The sequence below is a fragment of the Heterocephalus glaber genome, unplaced genomic scaffold, assembly GCF_053883595.1.
Source record: "Heterocephalus glaber isolate CG9 unplaced genomic scaffold, H.glaber_assembly_v1.0 deba00001457, whole genome shotgun sequence".
NCBI classification, from domain to species: Eukaryota; Metazoa; Chordata; class Mammalia; order Rodentia; family Bathyergidae; genus Heterocephalus; species Heterocephalus glaber.
Window position 1 is genome coordinate 44,274,201 of NW_028258305.1, and position 8,411 is coordinate 44,282,611.

The window sequence follows — 8,411 nt, forward strand, 5'->3', positions numbered from 1 at the left end:
AGGTGTTTCAGGGCAGAGGGGCACTTTCATACTTAAAGACTCTCTGTGATGCTTCTTGTCACCATTCCCCAGTTATGATCCCATTCTCTCTATTCGGCAAGAGCTGTTGTCCTCATCTTCCCCACCATATACCCTGCACCTACCCACTTCTGTGGGGTTTTAAAGCGGATCTTTGTGCCTTGTCCTTTGTCCAAGTTCTAACTGGCTTCTAAGTCAGGTCAAATTTCTGTTTCTCTCCTCCAGTGTGGAAGTCTTTCCCCATACCTCATCCGAGGGTTAATTCTGACCTTGGTTCTGCTGTGCTTTCTGCCTCTGTGTGGTTTCCATGGTCATGGTCTGGGTGGGTCATGCAGTCTGTGATGGTGCCTGTCTCTTTTACCGGTCTGTGCGCTCAGAATGCATAGATGTGGCTTTATTTGCTTTCATATCATTCCTGCGGGTGCTCACTGAATATCAGTTAAGTGGAGCTTAATGAAAAATTATCATTTGTGGGTGAATTATAGAAGATGTTTGAGTTAGCATTTCAAAAGCATATTTAATTTAAAAAAAGGTGGAGCTTGAGACATGATGCATTGGTCAGCTTTTGAGTGCTGTGATCAAAATGCCAGACAGATACCACTTGAAGCAGGAAATGGCTTGCTCTTCTCATGGTTTTAAATGTTTCAGTTCCGGGCTGGCTGGCTCCAAGGCAGGAAGATCATGGTGGGTGGGAAGCAGAGCAGGGGAACAGTGCCAGAGAGGAAGGGCCAGGGACCAGACAAAGACTCCAAAGTCACACCCCCATGACCAGCCAGACATACCCAGAAGTGTACTTCACTAATCCCGTATGCACTCCCAAGCCAATCAAGGTGCTAGTTAAGCTTAGCCATCACACCAAGTATATTTCAACTCTACTGGAGTGCTCATGACCTGGGTCCACTGAGGCACAGAAAACCCAGGTGGGAAATCCTTTTAATTCATCGCCTGGCCCATGAGTCACAGTCCTATGTGAACTCAGGGGGACACATCTGTGCATCCTCATTGGAAAAAGAGTGAGGAAGTTGATGATTGGTTAATAACCTCTAGCATCACTTCTTTGTCAAGTAATTAATGAGCTCACTGATTGAGGAAAAAGAGGGCAGTCTGGGGGTGTCTGGCTTTGGTGTTCATAATTCTGGGTCAGGAGGACACTTGATAGCACAGAGGAGGGAATCATGTATTCCACCAAGGCCTGGCACCAGTGATTAATGGTCCCCAGAAGGTCAGGTGGGGAGTCCAGGAATTTAACTCAAACACACAAATATGGCAGCTCAGAAGTGGGGCAAGGAATAGCCGAGAAAGTGATGGTCTGGATGACCTATCTGCCAAGGATGATGGTGCTTCTTTTCCCTAGAGTTGAGGGGTGGGGTGCCAGGTGGAGCACCCATGCATGTGATGCTGATGGCATCTACAGTTGTTTTACAACCACTTGTGCTTGGCACCTGGTTGGGGTGTGGTGCAAAAGACGTTGAAGACAGGGTGGTGGCAAAGTGCCGAGGCACATGGCTTCTGCTTCAACTGGGTCAGGCTCTGCTATTTTGCTTGCCTGCTGCTCCTGATCGTTTTTCTCTTCTGCCTTTTATTTTTCCCCCAGACCTTTTGGTACCCAATGATTTTTGATTAATTTATTTACCATCATCAGGTGATTGATGCTGTTTGGGGCTGGTACTTTGTAACTTTCCAATTCTTCTAGTTGTCAGTGTGACAGCTCTTTGATGATAAATTGGACCCTGTCCCTTGTTCTTTTCATTCTCCCTGTGTGCCAAGGCTCTGGTTTTTGGCAAATATAAATATTTCTAAATGCAGATTTAATGATTGAGTGCACCCAACGAAATCCAGAAAGATCTATGACACTTTCATTCTCTTTTACTGTTACACTGAAATTGAATGCATTGCATTTTTCTTTATTTGTCTTATTTCAGATTTTGGAAATCCTCTTCCCTTTTTGGAATCTCCTAAGATATTTTCCTGCTCTCCCTGCGCCTCCTTCTGTGTATGGTTTGCCTTTCTTACTTTCCCTCTTCTGTCCAACTCATTGGTTTAGGTGAACTCATTTTCCTCTATGAAATGCGTAAGTTTGGGATGGTGGTGAGAGAGGACGTTTATATTTAAGTTCTTATTATTTGTCTCACAGTATGAGAGGCACTTTTCTATTAAGTTCATAAAATATTTATTGAGGATTTATTATGTGCCAGAAAAGCTCCAAGAACCTCCATCTAAGGCAGTCACTTCTATTTCCTAGACAAGGAAGCTGAGGGTCTGGGAGTTAATCAATATGTTTTCAAGTTATACAGAAGGAAACGACAGAGCAGGGATTTGAATCCAATCTTATCCATTTTTCTCTTTTTCTTGAGACAGGGTCTCCCTATGTTGTTTAGGCAGACTTCAGACTCATGGGCTCAAGTTAACTTCTTGCTTTAGCCTCCCAAGTAGCCAAGATTCCACGTATGTGCCATTGCTCCTGGTTCTAACTTTGTCCATTTGTATTATTTCCCATGACACTATTCTGAGGGAACCAAGGGCAGATGAAGGAACTCCTAGGGCCTCAGAATTTGGAAGGAAACTGTATTAGTTTATTTCACATTATTATAACAATATACCTGAGGCAACCTAAATTATAAAGAAAAGAGATTTATTTTGGTTCATGGCTCTGGTCTGAATTTGAAGGCCTGCATCTGGTGATGGTCATCTTGCTAGCAAAGTCTGCAGACAGTCAGGGCATCACATAGCAAGAGATGTGCGTGTGCGTGTGTGCGTGTGTGCGTGCGTGCATGTGTGCGTGCATGTGTGTGTCTTCTGGTCTCCCTCCCTGTTTTTATAAACTCTCCAGTGTTCAGTCATGGAGGGTTCACCCTGATGGCTTAATCTAATCCCAGTCACCTCCCAAAGGTCCTACCTCAAAACACCATTGCTGGATAAGCCTCCTCCCTCTGTGGGCCCAATTTCAACGTGTGGACCTTCAGGGGAAGCGCTCAAGTCATAGCTAAGCTGCAGCAGACCACATACTTTGCCTACACTGGTGGTTCTCAAACTCAGGCAGTGAAATGCCTCAGTGACTAGCTGCATAAAAATCACTTGGAATGCTTATCAAAATACAGATTTCCAAGCCTTTCCACAGTTGTTAAAGTGCTGAGACCCACACGGCGTAGGGTCCAAAGCCGGGGAGAGAGGTGGGAGATGAAGAAGACTGAAAAATAACAAGAAAGAAAGATACACACCAAGAGCACGCTTGAAAGCTGGGACCACGTGGGGCCATAGCCTGGTGCGTTAACGGCCACCTGGAGTCCAGCGCGCTCTTTATTTATAGTGTGAGACAAACAGGAGAGAAGGCAGGGCAACTCGCCCTATGGGGCCCACGTGGCCTAGGCTGAACGCAGCGTGATTGTCTCGTGATCGGGCACACGCCGGAAGGGAACAAGGAAGAAGGGTACATAACGTAACTGTCTCCCGGGGCTGTACCATCCCGGGTCTGCAATCCTAGTCAAACAGACCGTGTCTAGTCTACGGAAGAGAAAGGGAGTATGGATTAGGCGAAGGGCCATCTTCAGGCTCAGCGCAAGGCATTAAAGAAGCCTTGCTTGGTCCAGGACTCTGTAGTTTTTAAACACTGCCTAGGTCATTCTGATTCTCAGCCAAGTGAGTGGCGGGTACAGGATGTTTCCTCGCATCTTCCTTGGGAAATGACAGTCTAGCCTCTGGGGCAGGGGCACTGCTCACAGTGTTTGCGCCATTGGTGGGTGGCCCTGTATAACTGCAGTTTTTCCTCATGGTGAACTGTCATCAGGGCCCCTTAGCTGCGGTCTGGGATGCCTGTGTACAAATGACAGGCACTGCTTAGCGAGGAGGCTCAGCGCTCGCCGAGACAGGGTGTGTGCGTTAGAGCTGGTGTGGCCTCAGGAACCACAGCACCATCCCGAGGCTGGTGTTATCACTCCTGCCCTGTAGATGAGCTCATTCCATTCTGGAGATACAAATAATGTGTTTTTCCTATTTATTTTATGTCAGCTTTTCAGATAATATCCTCCCTGATCCCTTTATATTTTCATGTTTTAAACAGTTGCCAGTTACTTTTCCGAGGCCAGATGCTACCTTTCCAAAGATGAAGGTCCTCTTCTTAAAGATCCACAACCTAGTTGGGAAGATTCGTGTGACCTTGAACCCTGACTTGGTTTCCTATGTGAGCCTATCCTTTTTCATAGGATGATTCATCCTTCGGGGCAGAGCTTCTACATTTTTGCCCTTTCTTCCCTCTGATGGGAAGGATTGAATTCACAGTGAAGAGTCAGTAAAGACACACTGTCATGGCTCTGTCTGTGACACATCATCAGGTACTCTTGTTTTGCCCTTTGGGTCTTCTAGGCGAGCTAACATTTGGAAAGACAAGTGGGTCTGAGTTTCTTCCTGGATTCCTGAAGACTAGGGCTTTGAGAGAGCTCAGGAATCTCTTTGGACTTCCTGCATCTGTGATGTTGGGTAAGTCTCTCTGGGATGTAAGAGCCACCCTAAGCAGGTAACTATTACATAGTAGACAAAAAGGAAGGATTTATAAGTAAAAACATGTGAGTACCCTTTCTATATTACCTTTTCCAAGATCTTGAATCTATCTTTATTTTATGCCTTGATTTTTCTCATCTGCCAAATGGGAATACCAATACCATTCCTTATTAGTTCTTAATGCTGTGTAGAAAGAAAGCATTAGCTATTATTAATGGACTACAGACTTCTTAGTGACACTGGGTGTCTGAATATAGATCTTTCTTGTTTTAAACAAGTGATGCTAAACAAAACCAAAGAATATTAAATTATGAATTTACAGAGGAGATAAATTATGGAGGTCTTTATTATTTAAATTGCAGAAATATTTCTCATGTTCAGCCCAGGGTTCCTTTTCAAAGCAATCTGTCTTGTGCTTTTAAAAAAGTAATTCAATTTAGAAAAATTTGATTTGCATGCAACTTTTTAGAAACATTTATCATGTAAAGTGAGACATCATTGGACTAAATTAGAGGATTTACCAATATGTTTTGGCTTAGGATGAATATCGTTTCCTCCAAGAATGTGAATATTGGCAAATTGAATCTCACTTCTTCTCTTCTCAAATGAGAATAACCAAGTCCAGTTTTGAAGCATCTGGCCTGAGAATTAGTCACGGTGGAAATATTTGGATTTGCCTTCTGCATCACAACCTCAGGGTGGCCAAGTCCCTGAGGCCTCAGTTTCTCATCTGGAAAGTGATTGTTGAAGTTGATGGTACCATTAGCTTTAGCATTCATTGCTGAAATGAAGTCTGAAACCACAAAAGACCAGAGCTGGCATACTGTCAATGTGTAACAGGTCAATGTATTAACGATGAACAAAATCATGATTTTCATTTCTTTCTACCCGTTCGGAAAATTCCAAAGCAGTGCTCTCAGTTTATGACAAAGAAAACAAAATCAGTTCAGAGAACCCCTTCCCCTCCTCCTCACAGATCTGACTGCTCTTACTGTCTCTTACATCTTTAGGTCTGGCGAGGAAAAGATTGATTCTATGAACGTGTTGGGATCATTCTGTCATAAAGGAAAAAGCCGTGCAGCCTGTAACGCCAAGTTAACCCTAGGAGACTGCTAGTGTGCCTTCTACGTTTCGATTTATGCAGTTGCACAGGATAGCTGCAAGGAGTGAAGAGATTTCGAGACAAAGTGGCAGCTCACTGCCTGCCTGTCCTATGTCCCTGCACAGACACAGGCAGCACCTGCCTTTATTTTTGGAGGCCTGTTCCTGCCACCGGTGAGCTCGGCCCTCCCGCCAGCCTCCGCCGCTGCTGCCCTAGCCATGAATCATCAGAGGTGCTGAGGCTCCTCCAGCTTCGCGTTCCTGGCAGAGGTGTTGTTTCTTCCTAAAAGTGAAGGGGAGAGTTGCTAAGGAACACCATTAACATGCTGACGGCACAACAGTCTCGTGGAGTTTGGGCTGCAGCCTTGACTCTAATCAGAAAATCATTTTTAGAAAGATTTGTCAGTGTAAGAAAACAAGCTCCCGGACTAAATTAGGATCTGGATTATTTTCCCCTCCTCTCCCAGTCTGCAGTGGACAGCAGATTGGGAGTCATCACGGTGGTTTTGTGGTGCATTTATTTCCGCCGCACATTCCATTTCAAAGCTCCCCCGAAGCTGTCTGTGTTCGTGAGGACTGAGGCTTTGTTTGGAGCAGTACCCTGTGAGGTTGGGCGCTTGTTTCTCCTTCCCTCAAAGTTGTTGGCTGTCTTGGCAAAGCAGCCCAGGTTTGGGGACTCTTTAATCTGATTTTCTTTTGCCTTTCTCTTTCTCCCTCCCAGTAATGAATTCACTGCATGTCTCTGGAAAATTAAGGTCATCCATTATACTGTTGTCTCCCTATCTTTGCAACAGGGATAACAGTATTTAACCCACCTTTGCAGTACACTGAGTGGCCTGTCAGGGTCTCTTCTTTCAAAGGACAACTTGAAAACATTTTAATAAATGCTCCTTAACTGGATGCTTTAAAAATACATGGGGTCAGATGGCAAACTCCTCAGTTATAACTAATTTAGCAAACAAGACTCACTATTTATCCTCTCCCTGCTGCTTCTGTTTTTACCGCCCTCCTTTTGTATCGTTCTGTTTGTTCAGGGACATGTTATCTCCACTGGGTTCGAGTCTGTCGGAAACCTAGGACTGGGGTCTTTACAGACCAGTCCTTACTGCCCCTGTTAACCCCATCATCTCTTAAACTGGCAGCAGGGAGCTTCATGTCCCGCAGTGTTGCCAACAGACAGTGCTGGGGGACAGGGAAGTGGGTGCTTAGTGAGGCGGCATCACTCAGATGAGCATGCGGGGCTGGACTCAGGTCGTACGGCAGAGGCCTGTGCTGTCATTGCCAGCACGAGTAGGGGCCCACTCACTTATGGAGCTCCAGCTATGCATGCCAGGCCGATTTACTCATGGCTCCTAATCTCATGAACCAGGCACAGGCCTGTGTCGTTTGAGTAAGGGTACCTTCTGATTTTATCTTCTTGCTTCTCTTCTACATAGGTAAAAGGGCCAGAGAGACCCTGTGGCATGGGGTAGATGCTCACTGGAATGCAGTGTGAGCCTGTTCTAGGGGTCAGATGACAAAGTCCAGGCTATGTCCCTGTGTTTGTGCTCAGAGAGAGCACTGAGAGTCCAGTCTTCACCCGCTCAGGCCCTGGTCATTTCTTTGGGCTTAGGGATGTCTTTGGAGAAATACTATGGTCAGCTGAGAGCAATATTCTCCCCAGGCCATGGGCTTTATACTTTTGTGATTGGAGGGGACTGTGTTGGTAAACACCCCTCCAACCACCTGGACAGGAAGAGTTCCTGAAGAGAAAGATCTTATGCTGAAGAGGAGCCCACGACCTCACTGCAATTCCAGGAAAATCGGAATGTTCTTATTTCTCCACCTCATGAAAGGAGAGGAGAAAAATGAATGCAGATGAGTTCACCATGCAAAAGTATGTGATGCAGGAATTGCTGATTCTGCCTCAAAACAGTCACGCGTGCCGGACCAACCAACAGGTCAAGACTGACCTCCCAGGAAATATGAGACTTGATGTTTTCCTCTTCTAACTCCCGGGATTCATCCCTCAGGATTCCCCAGAGAATATGCAAACAACTGAGCTCTGACCGAGCCAGCAGGTTGTTGAATGAGGGCTTCTCTCCTCCCCACAGTCAGATTAGAGATGTGGGCTTTAGTGGAGTGTATATTAAGCCACAGAGCCTTCCCCACCCAAATAATACCGGATGTGGAATCCCAAAATATAAAGCACATACCAGTGGGGGTCAGCTCACCGAATTGGGAGTGGGGGTGTAGGATGAGAATTTGCCACTGGATATGTCATCTCCTTGTCTGCCAAGCCCCTAGGTGGACCCCTCTCCTGAGCAGCTCCCCAGGCCCTTTTATGGAATCCTGGGGCTAAAACCATTGCGTTTTACAGGTGAAGTCCCTGAGGCTTGAAGAAATGATTTACCCTTGCTTTGCACTACACATATAGAAAATGGCCAATAAATAAATCCAACATATTCATCTTTGAAACTGTGAGTATAAGAATTAGATTAAAAGAGTCAGAAATGTGCTAGAGATGTAGATTTTTGCCTTCAGGATAAAGAGAGAGGCCCTCTACTTCTGCTTGATGTTTCCTGGCCCAGGAGCCCATGTGCTTTCTTCTGGGCTCACTGCTGTTCACACAGTGTAGCTGGGCCTGGGATGAGCCCACAGGAAGGGACTTTCCTTCGGTGCTAATGCAGGAAGGAACATGGCATCGATCTATCTGCAATTATAAGCTCAATGTGTTTCCCTTGAATTTTTAGAAAAACCAGAGGTACTTTGCAAGTGCAATAGAGCTTCCAATTAGGCATTTAAGTTCCCCATTTCTA

At 45.5% G+C, this 8,411-nt stretch overlaps 1 long non-coding RNA gene across 1 annotated transcript; it reads left to right on the top strand.

Moving 5' to 3' along the window:
* Positions 1 to 3,439: 3,439 nt before the first annotated feature.
* Positions 3,440 to 8,048, top strand: LOC110347990 (uncharacterized). Its single transcript, XR_002392955.2, has 3 exons — positions 3,440 to 3,654; positions 4,076 to 4,491; positions 5,523 to 8,048. It is a non-coding gene; the product is annotated as an uncharacterized LOC110347990 (long non-coding RNA).
* Positions 8,049 to 8,411: the final 363 nt, after the last annotated feature.